The sequence below is a fragment of the Felis catus genome, chromosome E1 (genome assembly GCF_018350175.1).
Source record: "Felis catus isolate Fca126 chromosome E1, F.catus_Fca126_mat1.0, whole genome shotgun sequence".
Classification (NCBI taxonomy): domain Eukaryota; kingdom Metazoa; phylum Chordata; class Mammalia; order Carnivora; family Felidae; genus Felis; species Felis catus.
Window position 1 is genome coordinate 2,425,843 of NC_058381.1, and position 14,760 is coordinate 2,440,602.

Genomic DNA, 14,760 nt, shown 5'->3' on the forward strand with positions numbered 1-14,760 from the left:
AGGTCGTGCGCTGTGCCGGTTCAGGCCGAATGCGCCTCCAGGCAGCCCACACCCTCCGTTCCCACCGCCTCCCACTTTGCCTAAACTGCCAGCATTCCCCGCCCGGCCAGCTGCGGGGCCTCTAACCCGGCTGCTTCGCGTGATCTTTGTCGGATCAAGTCTCCTCCCTCCCGGGCTCCCGGCCGCTTTAATGGTTTCCCTCTGTCCTCGGGGTAAACTCCGAGCTGTTGAGGACGGTCTGAAGGCGGGCAGTTCCCTCATCGTGACCCCAGGGGGGGGCCTTCATCTGCCATCTGGGGATGCTCTTCCCCACCCCACCCCATATATTATCTAGGTTAACATATTTCTTACTGGTTGTTGAATTTTTTTTAATTGTAGGGGGCGCATGGGTGGCTGGGTCGGTTGAGTGCCGGACTGGCTTACAGCTCAGGTCACGATCTCACAGTCGGGGAGTTGGTGAGTTCGAGCCCTGCGTGGGGCTCCGTGATGAGCATGGAACCTGCTTGGGATTCTCTCTCTCTCTCTCTCTCTCTCTCTCTCTCTCTTTCTCTCTAAATAAATTTATAAAATATTTTACATTGTGGTAAGAGATGCATAAGATAAAATTTATCATTGTACCCATTTTTTATCTCAACCATTTAAAAAAAAATTTTAATGTGTTTTTTTTGTTTGTTTGAGAGAGAGAGAGAGAGAGAGTACAAGCAGGGGAGGGAGACACAGAATCCGAAGCAGGCTCTAGGCTTCGAGCTGGCAGCACAGGGCCCAACGTGGGGCTTGAACCCGTGAACCCCGAGATCGTGACCTGAGCCGGAGTTGGATGCTCAACCAACTGAGCCACCCGGGCGCCCCCGCCATGCTGTTTTCTATAGCAGCTGCGCCCTTTTATGTTCCCACCATCAGGGCACAAAGGTCCCACCTTCCCTGCCTCCCTGCCAACACTTTTATCTCGTGGGTCTTTTGTAGGTTCCCAATGGGTGTGAGGCGGTATCTCACTGTGGTTTTGATTTGCATTTTCCTAATGACTAGAAACCATTGCCAAGCTTTTTCCCTGGTGTGTTTTCTTCCAACAGTTTTAGAGTCGTAGCTGGGAAGGTTCACAAACTTCTCTCTCCCTGGCTAATCCCAATTCCAGTTTTGCTGCGTGACGAATTTCCTTCCCGGGAGGCCATGTTGCCACTTGCCCTGTGACATTTTCTCATGGCCCACACAGTACATCCTTCCCTTCGTGGCCCTTTGCACGAGTGTGCTGAGGTTTTTTTCATTGGCGGGCATTTATGGTCTTGAAGATAGGAGTCTCTTGTTCTCGACAACCAACACCCAGTACGGCACCTGCTACCTCCCGGGTACATCTGTGTTGAGTGAATGGACGGCTGAATGAATGCATGAGTCGAGTCAATGGGACAGACAACCACAGGGGGAGGGCAAAGTCTGTGGTCAGAAAGAGGAGAAATGTGAGCTAAGCCTTGAAGACCAGGAAAGGTTTGGAAAGAAAAGAAGTTTGGGAAGGGCTTCTGGCCGGAGGGAACAGCACAGCCACGGAGATGACAATGAGCAAGGCCATCTGACGTCAATAGGTGGCCAGCCTGGCAGGAGCAGGGCGAAGGGGGCTGGGCGGTCCCGCCTGCCCTGGGCACCTGAGTCTGACCAGAGGGATGAGGGGAGCCAGCGAGGGGTCAGATCCACCCTGGGACAGACTAACATGCTGCTTCTTGGGGCGCCTGGGTGGCTCAGTCAGTTGAGCCTCCGACTTCCGCTCAGGTCCTGATCTCACAGTTCATGAGTTCGAGCCCCGCCTCGGGCTCTGTGCTGATGGCTCAGAGCCTGGAGCCTGCTTCGGATCCTGTGTGTCTCTCTCTCTCTGTTCCTCTCCTACTCATGCTCTGTCTCACTCTCTCTCAAAAGTAAATAAATAAGCCAACAAATTTTTGTCAAATGCTGCTTCTGGAAGATTCTCTGGCAGCAGGGTGCAGGATGGCTGTGAGTGGGGGAGGAGCTGGAGATACAGAGGCCAGCATGGAAACCCCTGCTCCTTTGAAACCTTTTCCGCACTGAGAACCAAGCTCGCTTCTCTTTCTTTTTTTTCTTTTCCTTGCCTTTCTTCTCTCTTTTCTTTCCTTTTCTCTTTTCTTTCCTTTTCCGTTTCCTTTCCTTTTCTCTCTTAATGTTTATATTTGAGAGAGAGAGAGAGAGAGAAAGGCAGTGCATGAGTGGGGGGTGGGGGGAGAGAGAGACACAGAATCCGAAGCAGCTCCAGGCTCTGAGCCGTCAGCACAGAGCCTGACGTGGGGCTCGAACCCTCGAACCCACGAGCCCTGAGATGACCTGAGCCGAAGTCGCCCAACCGACTGAGCCCCCCAGGCGCCCCCCCAAACCTGTTCCTTCAGCGCTGTGGCCTTTCAAGCTTTTGCAGACCTCTTTGCTGGTTCTGTCCCTGTCGCCTGCCGCCCCCCCCGCACCCTCCAGTGGGATGCGTCGCGGGCCCGGAACGACAGGTCAGGTGGATGCATGCTTTAACACAGGGGTTTTTTCAGCTCCCTGCAAAACGGGGCCTGTCCTTCTGTGGCACTTTAAGAGAGATGCCTGGGGGCGCCTGGGTGGCGCAGTCGGTTAAGCGTCCGACTTCAGCCAGGTCACGATCTCGCGGTCCATGAGTTCGAGCCCCGCGTCGGGCTCTGGGCTGATGGCTCAGAGCCTGGAGCCTGTTTCTGATTCTGTGTCTCCCTCTCTCTCTGCCCCTCCCCCGTTCATGCTCTGTGTCTCTCTGTCCCAAAAATAAATAAATGTTGAAAAAAAAAATTAAAAAAAAAAAAAAAAAAAAAGAGAGATGCCTGAAAGGTTTCCTCAGAATAAAGCCTGGCCGGGCAGGCTACCATTTCCTGTGCGTGAAAACCGTTCGAGCAAATTGCCTCTTACATCTCCTTGCATGCGAGGGAGGGCTCAGCAAATGACTGTTAGCGGGAACAGCGCCTCACGAATTGGCTGACTAGCCCAAGCATGACTCAAGAACATAAGAATAGAAGCAAACCTCAGCGTCCGGCAAAAGCCCGGGGACAACGCTGCCATCGGTGTGGACATTTGGTGTTCAATGGCGGCCCAAGGTCTAATCGCCACGTCTGGGGCATTAGGAGATGGAGCTTTGCACCCTCGCTGGAGGCCTCAAAGCCAGAGATTTGCTCTCCCAGCATCCCTTGCAGCTGACCGGGGGGGGGGGGGGGGGGGGCGGGGGGGGGGTGGGGGCACATGGCATCATCCGTCTTGGGGCCAGTGGCGCCCTCCAGAGTCTGGGGCCAGCGGTGCTGGCCTTCCTGACTGTGTGTCTGTCCTGCCGGGCCTGTGGTAGGTGTGTCCTCATCAGGGCAGATCGGCAGTGAGCTTTGGCCCCTGTCCATGCTGCAGGTTTCTTATCCGGCCTTTCTGGTGGTTCCAGAAGCTACCTCTGGCCTTCCAGTAAACTCCTTTCCTCCTGAAGATTACCGGGGTGCTTTTGAATTGTAAAAACTCTCATGGTTCCAGCACAGACAAGAACTTGAACGTGAAAAAAAAAAAAAAAAAAAAACTTGAACTCGAGCTGGAGGCTTTTAGTCCTGCTGGTTTGAGGGCCATGCATCGGTTTAGGGCCTAGACTCCATCCAGGGGCCCCCTCCAGTGGAGCGTGAGCAGGACCCCGAAGCTGCAGGGACAGGCAGAGAAAGCCTCACCAGCAGCACCTCCTGAAACGCGAATTTTCCTTCCAGCCACGCAGAATCAGAAACCCTGGGGAGAAGGCCCGGCAGCTGGTGTTTTCACAGGCCCTCTAGTGATGCACATGCCCCCCAAAATGTGCCCTAGCGCCTCAAGGAGGAGCCGCGTGCTCTAGAAAAAGCAACAGACACAAATCAGAGACCTTCGGGGCGCCTGGTGGCTCAGTGGTTAAGCATCAGATCCTGGCTCAGATCATGATCTCGTGGTTCATGGGTTCGAGCTCCCGATAGAGTTCGGCACTGACGGTGCAGAGCCTGCTTGGGATTCTCCCTCGGCCTCTCCCCGACTGGCAGGCCCTCTCTCTCTCTCTCAAAATAAATAAACTTAAAAAAAAAAAATCAGGGACCCATTTCTAGCCCTTGACTCATTGGCCTTGTACATGTTTGCCTTACCTCTGAATCTACTCTTTCATCTGTACAATGGGCATCATGTTTTTCCAAGGATTAAATTAAATAATACTGGGGCGCCTGGGTGGCTCAGTCGGTTGAGTGACCAGTTCAGGTCGTGACCTCGCAGTTCGTGGGTTCGAGACCCGCATCGGGATCTGTGCTGATGGCTCAGAGCCTGGAACCTGCTTCGGATTCTGTGTCTCCTGCTGATGGCTCAGTGTCTCCCCCTCTCTCTGCGCCTCCTCTCCTCTGTCTCTTTCAAAAATAAATAAATATCAAAAAAAATTTTTTAATTAAATAATACTGTATCCATACAGTGCCCGGCACTCGGCAGAGGCCCAGCGAACGTCAGCCGTCGCCGTTAAGACTGCTTGGAATCCATCCCATTAGTACACAGCCGTGCAGATTTGGGCCAGGCCTCCAGCTTTTCAGCCTCATTTTATTTTTTATTCTGTAACACGCAGATAACAGCCCTCACCTCCCAGCCCTGTTTGGAAGGCTCAAGGAAGATAAAATAAGAAAGCAGTGTTTTATCTAAGCTAAAATGTACAACTGTGGAACAGGAAGTAAAACACGAAAGTTAAAAAATATCCAGCCTATGCGTGCCCGGCCGGCTCGGTCAGGACAGCGTGTGACTCTTGATCTCGAGGTTGTGTGTTTGAGCCCCACGCTGGTGTGGGGCCTACTTCAAAAAAAAAAAAAAAAAAAGGGAAAAGCAAAAAAGGAAAAGAAATATCCCACCTACTAGACACGAGCGCAAGATGAGGTGGGGCTCACTGTGGGCTTGGTGTTTAGCAGCCCCTGGGCTCCTCCCGAGCACGGGAACCGTGCATTAGACACTGGGGACCAGCAGTGACCTGGCAGATGTGTTCTCTGCCCTTGAGGCTGCTTGTAATTTCACTTTCAACTCCTTCAGACCTGACTAGACCGCTTATATTTCTATAATGGAACATTTATATATAGGTATGTACATAAATATGCTCACATACATTTATAACTACAAAACCCTCTTTCTCCATTATATATATACATTTGTCTCTCTCTGTGTTAAATATGTATATGTGTAGGGGCGCCTGGGTGGCTCAGTCGGTTAAGCGTCCAACTCTTTTTTTTTTTTTAATGTTTTATTTATTTTTGAGACAGACAGAGCACGAGCAGGGGAGGGGCAGAGAGAGAGAGGGAGACACAGAATCCGAAGCAGCTCCAGGCTCTGAGCTGTCAGCACAGAGCCCGACGTGGGGCTCGAACTCACGGACCGCGAGATCGTGACCTGAGCCGAAGTCGGACGCTTAGCCGACTGAGCCACCCAGGCACTACTCTTTTTTTTTTTTCTAAAGGTTTATTTATTTATTTTGAGCGAGAGAGTAAACACGCATGTGTGCAAGTGGGAGAGGGACAGAGAGAGGGAGAGAGAGATAGAGAGAACCCTAAGCAGGCTCCATGCTCCATGCATGAGCCTGACAAAGGGCTCGATCCCACGACCCTGGGACCACGACCGGAACCAAAATCAGGAGTCGGACACTCAACCGACCGAGAGCCACCCAGGCACCCCCCTCCCGCCCCATCCCCGCCCCACCCCCAATTCCTTTTCTACCGAAGAAGCTGTTGGTAGCAGTTTCTTGTGTCTCCTTCCAGACGCACAGGCTGTGCACGCACAAGAGTGCAAGACGTGGGTGCGTTCCGCGTTTTTGTTTTCCACTTTGCTGTGTACGTGAGAGCTTGTTTCTACGATGGTGCACGTGTACGTTAGGTTTTGTCCGGTTTCTCTACCACAAACAGTCGTACAACGAAAAAACACACTGTTTTCGAGTGGGCCGCGAGGGGACCCCAACTCTCCGCCCCCGCAGAGTGCTGCCCCCACCCAGGTCGGATTTCTTTCCATCTCGTTTTCCCTTCCGAGACCCAAAGGGCTGGGTGGTCCACCCAAGGCCTTGCCAAAGTCCCGAAGCCAGTGGAGCCCGGAGTCCAGGTTCCTCGGGCTGTTGGCCATACAGGCTTTTGATTTTTTTTTTTTAACTAATTTCTGCATTTACATTCGACTTCCCTAAATGGTCTGAGGCAGCTGCCATTGAGGTATCGGGAGGTATGTTTCCTTTTGCCACATTCTCTCCTGCATACAGGGGGGCCGGATGGTCTGGCCCATCAGAGCCAAGCCAGGACGGAGCGAAGCTGTCAGCTCGGGGCCAAGGCTACGGCAGGTGCCAAGGGCCAGGGGCCGACACGGCCGAGTCTGAGCTTCAGGCCAGAAGGCCAGAGGGTAGACTCACCTCCTGGCCCCCTCCTGACACCCAGTTCTTGTCTGGGCTCAATCTTCCTTACTTTGCGACACGTATGTGACGGATGGAGAGCTGGGACGAAAGTCAAACCACGCGACCCAGGAATCTCTGAAACAGAGAAGGCGCAAAGGGCAAAGAAGCCGATGAAAGGCAGGCGACTGCCCACCGGGCCTTGAAATGCTGACCCCGCCTCCTCGCTCACGACATCCTCCCCCGTCTTCAAAGCTGGGTCCTCTTTCCCCTGTGGAAAGGAATGGAAGCTTCGAGGCGAGAGGAGGTCTGAATTCTGGCGCCTTCACTTCCAGTTTGTGGCATCTGAGCAAAATCACTCGTCTAATGCAGCAAATGTCCACGGGATATACCTGGCGTGGGTAGGGCACTTGGCCGGGTTCGGGGACACAAAGGCAAATAGGTCACGGTTCCCGCACCCGGGAAGCTGACAGTAGGACGGCGGGGTGAGTGACATGATGGGGGTGGCGAGGGTCGGGCTGAGCGCGGGCAGCACAAGGCAGGGGGAGGCCCTAACCAGGGAGAGCACGGGACCCTGAAAAGGTCCCTTGGGGCACTCCTTGGGACCAGCCGAGGAAAAGCAGCCATTCATCCAACAAATACACAAAGTGCCTACCGCGCACCAAGCAGGGCGCTCGAGACACAAGGGTGCTCAAGGCAGACACGTCCCCCGCGCTCAGGGAACTTGACATTCAAGTGAGGGAGACGGGCAGAAAATATAAACTGTGGTAAACAGTGGTAGAAACACAGTGTCGTGAATAGGCATACGGGGGAGGGGATGCGAACACGGGGCGGGTGATGAGGAGGAACCTGGAGGTGTCGGACCAGGATCACGGGTGACATTACACTTTTATTATATACTATTTACATATCCTACCTCTGTCTGACAAAGGAGCCTACGGTCAGTGACACTTCCAGGAGAACTGAGTTCTTCTGTGACCTTGGTTTCTCAATAACCTTGTCCGTGACAGGAAACAGAGTTCCTCGAAGAAATGGCTGCTGATCCCAGAGCTGGTGCTGCAGAAGGACGAAGCGTGCCTAGAACATCGTATGGTGACAGAAGAGAGAAGGCAGGGACAGTGGGGGGGGGGGGGGGAGGAGGAGGACGAAGGCAGGAGGCGGGGAAGGAAGCACTCAGAAACTGTAGAGGACCTAGGAACCAGATGGAAAAGTTGGGAACAATATAAATATTAAAATGATAATAATTTAATGGGTTACAATACATTAAAAAATACAGGGGCGCCTGGGCGGCTCAGTCGTTTGAACTTCCGACCCTTGGTTTCCCCCCAGGTCATGATCTCCCGGTTCTTGCGTTGGTGGTGAAGAGCCTGCTTGGGTTTCTCTCTCTCCCCCTCCCCGCCCCCCACTTGCGCACGCGCTCGGTCTCTCTCAAAATAAAGCAATACAATTAAAAAAATAATAAAATACCCAAGTAAGGAGTGCATGGTTGTGCTAAAAATAAAAACAAATAGATGGGGGAGAAGGGCGATTACTGTCGAATGTATTTAATACGTGTAGAGGGAGAAGTAAGAAATCTGATCTCAAACCAACAGAGCCATCGTTGATTCAGGCAAGAATCACTTACAGATGCTAAAATCTTTAGGTAGAAGTTTGATGGAGAACAGGATCCTGGAGAACAGGCTCAAATGTCTTTCCGCAGACTATTTGTTCATTGCAAAGACGATGGTGACTTTAGGGTAGAGAAGCCTGGTACACGTGACCTTGAGCAAGGGCATCAAAGTTAGCATCACCAGTAATGGAGTGAATTGATGTCCTGGGCTAGGACATCAAATTTTTTTTTTTTTAATCTTTATTTATTTTTGAGAGAGAAAAAGCAGCAGCGGGGAGGGGCAGAGAGAGAGGGACCCAGAATCCGAAGCAGGTTCCAGGCTCCGAGCTGACAGCGCAGAGTCCGACGCGGGGTTCGAACCCGTGAACCGTGAGATCACCACCTGAGCCAAAGTCGGACCCTTGACTGAGCCACCCAGGCGCCCCAAAGATGAATAAATATTTAAAAATAAAATAAGGGGCGCCTGGGTGGCGCAGTCGGTTGAGCGTCCGACTTCAGCCAGGTCACGATCTCGCGGTCCGTGAGTTCTCGCGGTCCGTGAGTTCTCGCGGTCCGTGAGTTCGAGCCCCGCGTGGGGCTCTGGGCTGACGGCTCAGAGCCTGGAGCCCGTTTCCGATTCTGTGTCTCCCTCTCTCTCTGCCCCTCCCCCGTTCATGCTCTGTCTCTCTCTGTCCCAAAAAATAAATAAACGTTGAAAAAAAAAAATTTTTTTTTAAAAATAAAATAAAAATGCGCCACCTGAATTTAACCGTAAGAGAAAAATGAGGGGATGTTCTGTGCTCTTGTGATTTATAACAAATATAGAATTTCACTCTTGTCCTGATCTCTGGCACAGACCTCCTAAAACCCTTGGAACAATAAGGACAAGGGGAGCATCTGTTGGGCTCTTTGGGTTTGTCATCCGGGTTCCGGGGAAATCGCTCCCGAACCAAAAGAGGTGAAAGGCGTGTCGGGTGTCCTAACAGCCCCTGTCAACCGCACCCGACTTTATGTTAATGAATTAGATTAATAGAAGCTCTTAAAGGTGGGCTGGTGGCCAGGAGAAACCTGGCGATGATAGGGTTGGGACTTTCTCCCCCGCCTCCCACCTCCGGGGAGGGAAGAGGGACTAAAAGATTGAGTCCGGTCACCAAGGACTGGGGATTTAGCCCCCGGGGCCTCGTGTAATGAAGCCTCCATAAAACCCCCAGAGCCCCTGGGCTGGTGAACACGGGGAGGTGTGGGGAGGGGGGCGCCCCCCCTACACGCACCTCGCCCGGTGCACCTCTCCCTCTGCCTGTCCCGGAGTCGTGCCCTCTGGTAATAAAACCTTGGTAAGTGAACTGCGTTCTTGAGTTCTGTGAGCTGCTGGAACGGATTAATCAAACCCGAGGAGGAAGTCTTGGGAACCTCCGACAGCCCGTCAGCCAGAAGCACAGGGGCCAACTTGGACTTGTTGACTGTGTCTGGAGTGTGTGGGGGCGGGGAGAGCCCCTCCTTCACCTGCAGGCCCCACGGCTGTCTCTCAGAATGGAGTCGGTCATCTGATGAGGGAGCCTCGGGCCAGCCAGGGCCAAGTGCAAGCTAGCCCCGCCCAGCCCCCCAGATGGATGTGTGTGACATTCCTCAGGCACTCCCGGCCACCCGGCCACCGGAGAAGAAAGGAGAGGAAAGAAAACCGAATGGTTAACTGATAGAGATTACGGTAATCGTGCCGGCCCTGAGTCTCCTCCCATCAGTTTACAAATACCGTAGTAAATACAAGAAAAAGGCAATCTTATCGATAGCCTCATCTCCAGACACCTGTAGACTCAGTTTCCCGGAGCCCCAGCATCACCCTCCCCTCCACGGTGATGTGGGGAACAGAGGCAGAAAAAAATGGCAGTGACGTTAAATGTCGGATAACCGGCAGCCCACTGAGGCAAATCCAGAGAACATTTCTCCAGGAAGCCCCTACCGTCCTCCTGTCGATGCCTCACTGGAGGGGAAAACAGCCTTAGCCTGACAATGGCTGGGCCTTGGGTATCTTAGGAGTCCTCTTTGGCGCATCAAAGTCCTTCTGGAGACCTCCCGGACTCCTTAGAATATAAGCAGCCTTCACAGCCCCAGGGCAGCTCTTTCTCCCCAGGGGTGCTTTAATAAAATCACCATTTTTGCACCAAAGACGTCTCAAGAATTCTTCCTTGGGTCAGCTCAGCTCCGAACCCCCATCTCTCCAGAAACCCATCACATGTGTCGCTCAGTCGGTGTCGCAGAATTGGTCGATGGGTGGGAAACCCACGTACCTGCCGTCGGAAGTAAAGCCGTGTGGCACGTAGAGGAGACACACGCAGAAGTGAGTGGGTCCTTTACACAGTCTAGAAAACAACAGACCTGTATTCAAAAATGTCAATGTCACAGGGGCCGGCTGACTCAGTCGGTTAAGCATCCAACTCTCGGTTTCAGTTCAGGACATGATCTCACGGTTCGTGAGATCGAGCCGCACGTCAGGCTCTGGGCTGAGAGCGTGAGCCTGCTTGGGATTCTCTCTCTCACTCTCTTTGCCCCTCCCCTGCTTGTGCTCCCTCTCTCTCTCTCCCTCCCTCAAAATAAATAAATAACCCCCCCCCCCAAAAAGAATCAATGTCACAGGGGCACCTGGCTGGCTCAAGCTGGTAGAATACGGAGTGCTTGATCTTGGGGTTGTGTTGGGAGTTCGAGCCCCATGTTGGGTGCAGAGGTCACTAAAAATAAAAGACAAACTTAAAAAACATTTTAGGGGTGCCTGGGTGACTCAGTGGGTTAAGTGTCTGACTTTTGCTCACGTCGTGATCTCATTGTTCATGGGTTCAAGCCCTGCATTGGGCTCCGTGCTGACAGCTGAGAGCCTGGAGCCTGCTTCTGATTCTGTGTCTCCCTCTCTCTCTCTCTCTCTCTCTCTCTCTCTCTCTGCCCCTCCCCTACTTGTGTGCATGCGAGCACTCCCTCCCTCTCTCTCTTAAAATAAATAAATTAAAATTTTTTTCTTTTAAAGCATTCCCAGTGTAAAATACTCTAGGGTGAATTCAGCGATCAATTATGGAATGTGTATGTAAACTCTTGTTAAAAAACAAATTGCAACCAAGTAAATTTGAAGAGCTCATTGGCATTATTACTTTTTATTTATTTATTTATTTATTTATTTAATGTTTTATTTATTTTTGAGAGAGAGAGAGAGAGAGAGAGACAGAGTACAAGCGGGGGAGGGGCAGAGAGCGAGGGACACAGAATCTGAAGCAGGCTCCAGGCTCGGAGCCATCAGCACAGAGCCTGATGCAGGGCTCGAACCAGCAAACTATGAGATCGTGACCTGAGCCGAAGTCAGACGCTTAACCGACTGAGCCAACCAGGCACCCCCACTTTTTTTTTTCTTTTTATGTAATCTCTTAGCTCCACGTGGGGCTCAAACCCAGGACTCAGAGATCAAGAGTCACAGCCAGGGGTCCCTCTCATTGGTTTCATTAAAGAGAAACCATTCACGAATGGGGCAGCAGGACGGGACCCAGCAAGGAGAGAGACACGGGGAAGGGTAGTACAAAATAGAAGGCTTTTATAGGAGGAGGGTGGGGCCAGAAAGTTATTGGCAAAAGAAAGGATTGTTCCAGGCAGGCCTGCTTTCTCGGGTGGCGGGGGAGTGGGGAGCAAGGTGTCTCACTGTGCACAGGGCCTCATCCTTCCCTGAACGACAGGGATGAGGAAGGGGGGTGGTGGCCCTCTCCCGCCACACCCCAAATCCCTGGATGACGTTAGGACTACATTTCTGGGGGAGCTTAAAAGAAATGTCGTACAGAACACTGCTTTGGGGACTCTGAGTGATACCATTTGGGGCCTGCGATGTCTTTTTTAACACGTTCAACAAACTTTTGCTGGCACGGAAAATACGAGGCCAGCGGAACGTTCCCAGCCCCCACCCTTACAGACCGTGGGAAATTCCTTCTCTGCACATAAGCGATATCAATCAAACTGGGCCTCTAAAAACAAAACAAAACAAAAAAGCAAAACAAACAACAACAACAAAAACCCCCAAACCCCCAAAGCCTTATTTTCTCTCGTGATAATGGTAGAAAATTTGAGAAGAAAAGCGTAAAAAGCCAGAGGAAAACAAATCACAGTGACGGATTTCCTTTCGGTATTTTTCCTACGATTCCCTCTTTTCCCCAGTCGCTTCCACTTGGTGTCCAAAAAAATGCAAGTTAATTCTCTCATTGGCCACAAACCAAGAGCAAAAAGGTTAAACGTACTGAATGAATTTTTCAAGCCAAAGTTAAAGGCTCAGGGGGTGATGTGCGGTCTCCAAGGGTCCAATCCCTGTTTTTTTCCATTAGCAGGTGTGACCCCAGGCCTGGTGGAGGCCACATGGCTCTCCCCCGCTCAGCAAGATTCCTGCTTTCTTTTGCAATTTTTTTTTCTTTCTACAAACTGAAATGCTGCGTTCACTTGATAGCAAATCCAGCAGAACAGAGATTTCCATGGAAAACAACACTGCCTCACGCCTTCCCATCCAGTCTCACCCCGCCCCACCCCTTCGACCTAGACACAAGCACCGTTAAAGGTTCCTGTTCCTGCTTCTTCTGGAAGTTATTTCCGAAACCCTAGCTAAAACGAGCGTACTTGGATTTGTTTTCTATATTGCCTTTAGCGAATATTGACTTTCCGACACACAACGTGAGGCCTTTAACTCACCCCTACTTCTTCGTCCCCTTTTTCCAGTGATCACTAGTTGTATAAATATTTTTGTTTTTGTATTACTCATTTCTCTTAAAGAGGTGAGCCTCTGTTCTAATTTTCTCAGTGTCTTTGGCGAGAGAAGCCAGCTCGTAACTCCTCTTTCTCCACTTCCACAGGCAACCTCTTCTTGCCTCACAGTTACAAAGTTAAGATTTTGAGTATCAACAGTCTTTCCTGCAACCATAACCAAGTGTTCTGGAATTTTCTACAGGTTGACTCTAAAACACAAGCCGTGCGTGTCCTACTTCCTGCATGCAATCCTACAGTCCAGGAGAACGTTTCAAGCATTCAAGGTCATTCATTAAAAGTGTATCAGTTAGGGGCACCTGAGTGGCTCAGTCAGTTAAGCTCCTAACTCTTGATCTCAGCGTCCTGGGTTCAGGCCCTGCATTCGGCTCTGTGCTGGGCATAAAGCCTACTTTAAAAAAAAAAAAAAAAAGCATATCAATATTATGTAAGGATTTTCTTTTCTTTTCTTTTCTTTTCTTTTCTTTTCTTTTCTTTTCTTTTTTTTTCTTTTCTTTTCTTTTCAGGTAGGCTCCACACCGCACGTGGATCCCTATCTTATTTTTCATTTCAATGAAGAGTTTCGGGGCGCCTGGGTGGCGCAGTCGGTTAAGCGTCCGACTTCAGCCAGGTCACGATCTCGCGGTCCGTGAGTTCGAGCCCCGCGTCGGGCTCTGGGCTGATGGCTCAGAGCCTGGAGCCTGTTTCCGATTCTGTGTCTCCCTCCCTCTCTGCCCCTCCCCCGTTCATGCTCTGTCTCTCTCTGTCCCAAAAATAAATAAACGTTGAAAAAAAAAATTTAAATGAAGAGTTTCTTGGGGCACCCAGCTGGCTCAGTCAATGGAGCATGTGACTCTTGATCTCTGGGTGGTGAGTTCAAACCTCACATTGGGAGTAGAGATTACTTAAAAATAAAATCTTAGCAGCACTCAGCTGGCTCAGTCAGAAGAACAATTCTTGATCTTGGAGTCGTGAGTTCGAGTCCCATGCTGGGTGTGGAGATTACTAAAAAAATAAATTAAGAAAGAGTTTCTTCTTCAGTTTTGGAATTTTTCTACTAGAGATTCTAATTGTTTTTCTTTCTTCTTGTACTCTGGGTGGCTCAGTTGGTTAAGTGTCTGACTTTGGCTTGGGTCGTGATCTCACAGTTTGTGGGTTCGAGCCCCGCGTCGGGCTCTGTGCTGACAGCTGGGAGCCTGGAGCCTGCTTCGGATTCTGTGTCTCCCTCCCTCTCTGCCCCTCCACCACTCATGCTCTGTCTCTCAAAAATGAATAAATATTTTTTAAAAATTAAAACAAAATAAAGATAAAGTTTATTTAAAACCTCAGGGCACCTGGGTGACCAGTTGGTTGGGCATGGGACTCTTGATCTCAGCCCAGGTCATGATCTCACAGTTCATGAGTTCGAGCCCCACACTGGGCTTTGCACTGACAGTGCTGAGCTGTTTGAGATTCTCTCTCTCCCTCTTTCTCTGTCCCTCCCCTGCACATGTGTGCATGCTCTCTCTCTAAATAAAAATAAACATTTTTAAAAAATAAATAAAGCGGGGCGCCAGGGTGGCTTGGTCGGTTAAGCATCCGACTTCGGCTCAGGTCATGATCTCATGGTCCATGAGTTTGAGCCCCGCGTCGGGCTCTGTGCTGACAGCTCAGAGCCTGGAGCCTGCTTCCGATTCTGTGTCTCCCTCTCTCTCTGACCCTCCCCCGTTCATGCTCTGTCTCTCTCTGTCTCAAAAATAAATAAACATTAAAAAAAAGAGAAACTTTTAACATCTTCCCTTTATTCCTGATGTTGTGAAATTTCACGAGGAAGTATCTACACATAGATAATTTTTCATTCATTAGCTTGAGCACACAACAGACCCGTCCAGAATGAAGACAAGCCTTTCAGTTCTGGAAATTATCTCTGATCGTTTCCTAAGATATTTTTCTTCCCTCCCTTTTATTCAAATTCATTTTCTAGGATTCCTACTAACCGTATAGTCCTCCTGGATTGGTCCTCTGTGTTTTCTTCTCTCCCTGATTTCCCACTTCTCATCTTTTT

The 14,760-nt window shown here is 50.7% G+C and overlaps 1 long non-coding RNA gene across 1 annotated transcript; it reads right to left on the bottom strand.

Annotated features, from left to right (window-relative positions):
• Positions 1 to 5,730: 5,730 nt before the first annotated feature.
• On the bottom strand, positions 5,731 to 7,519 carry LOC123382054. Its single transcript, XR_006589818.1, has 3 exons — positions 7,293 to 7,519; positions 6,398 to 6,514; positions 5,731 to 5,896 (listed from the first exon to the last, which is right to left on the bottom strand). It is a non-coding gene; the product is annotated as an uncharacterized LOC123382054 (long non-coding RNA).
• Between the last annotated feature and the right edge of the window lie 7,241 nt (positions 7,520 to 14,760).